This window comes from Theobroma cacao, chromosome 1 (genome assembly GCF_000208745.1).
Source record: "Theobroma cacao cultivar B97-61/B2 chromosome 1, Criollo_cocoa_genome_V2, whole genome shotgun sequence".
NCBI classification, from domain to species: Eukaryota; Viridiplantae; Streptophyta; class Magnoliopsida; order Malvales; family Malvaceae; genus Theobroma; species Theobroma cacao.
Window position 1 is genome coordinate 24032524 of NC_030850.1, and position 1859 is coordinate 24034382.

The following is a 1859-nucleotide window of genomic DNA, read 5'->3' on the forward strand; positions in this document are numbered from 1 at the left end:
GAGTGTACGCCTCTGATCAAGGTGTCATCGAGTATATTTGGTGGCATGAGCCAACTGTTTATGAAAGTCATAAGCCCTAATGAGAAATTAAATGAAATACAACCGTTTGCATGGGTTGGGATGAATTTTCAAATTGTGAAATACTTAAAATCATGGGATATATTAATTGTCTCATTTTACTCGACTTTAGCTGATTTAAATGGTGTTTGTTTATTCACTGTGATTTTATAATCTCACCACCCTCCTTTCCACCCATTTCAGGATCAAAGTAGTCTGTAGATAGCTGGTTCCATCGAGGATTTCCATTGGATTGCGTCTTCCAAACTGTAGGTTCACAGCTTCTTTAATTCTAGTTATTGTGGGCCCACTTGATATTGTAAATTTAATAGTTTATTGTGCTACAGTATGAATGAATTTATTTTGTTTTTACGTTACAAAAAGTATTTACGCATAACTCCAAAATTTCTGTTTAAAAGAGAATAAAATATTTTATTGAATATTTCGTTTTATCTTCTTATTATATTCAAATAATTATAATTTCATTTTGAATAAAGGTTTTAGATGCCTAAACTTATTTTTAATTGTGAATTATGCAATTGGTACTTGTTTACTACATTTTTAACTTGTTTCAAAATTTTTAGTGGAAAATGACCAAAATACCCCTGTGATACAAAAATTTTTATTTTATCAGTTTTAAGTTGGAAATAGCTCAAAATCCTTTAGAACATAAAATTTGGCAACGGTTACTCACTGGGGGAAATGAGAAACTGATATTAAGCCTTGCGAAGTTTCGGTTGGCATTTCGGGAGATGAGTGCCCATCGGGGCACCGCGACGGTTGTCACAAGCTCGAGGGGAGTTTCGGGTCATGACATTAGGGCTCTTTTGTCTGGCTTTAACCTAATGCCTAATTACGCCTTAACCGGTTAAGGCTTCCTATTAATCAGTTACTAAAGTTCTGCCTTCACTAATCCTTTTTTCTTTCTCACTTTAATTGATTAACGTTTCCTTGGACTAAGCAAGCATATTGACTTGCCTTTGATTACCAATTTTCTTAGGGAAATTAAACTATATCATGCACACTTAAGTAATAAGATTAGACATTAATAACTAAGGAATGTTTTGTTATCATTAAAAATATACGGAGTCAACATTCATCTTTTTGTTTTTTGATAATGACAAAACGCTCCTAGATTAAGAGTCCAATGTCTATATAAGAAAACAAGTTTATGTGCAGATTTGGGGATTGCTCCCCCAAGATATGTGCATTAAGAACAATAAAAATATTCAATATAAAAACATGAAAAGTAAAAACATTCAATCATGAGAACATATATATATATAAGCATTTTTCAGCCATTTAACACAAGTTCGGCATAAAACTTAACACAGTATAAAATATATAAACATTGTTTAACACAAAACACAACTATAGTTCAGCTTAGTTTATCCTTATATTTTCTCCGCTTTTTTGTCATCATTCAAAAGAGGGATCTAAGGCTGTTGTTCATCTAATCAGAATTGAAGGAAGACTTACGTAGTGAGGATTCATTAGCTCCTAGGTGAACATTAAGAGGTTCAAGATGGAAGGAATGAAAAGATTCAGGTTCAGAAGAAGAAGATGAGCTAGAAGAAATAACTTGAGGTGATGTAGGTTAGAGAGGTGACTTGGTAGTGGACTCAACTATCTTGATAGATTTTCTTTTTCTAAAGACCTTGGTTGTTGTGGCCATTGTTTTTCTACCCCTTCAAGTAGTTTTTTTTTGCTATAGGCCCAATGTTTGCTACTTTTCCCTGATCCTAAACTGGTTGTGTGTAGTACCTTGTACTTTGAGGTGGTGGCTAATAATGCTTACCAGC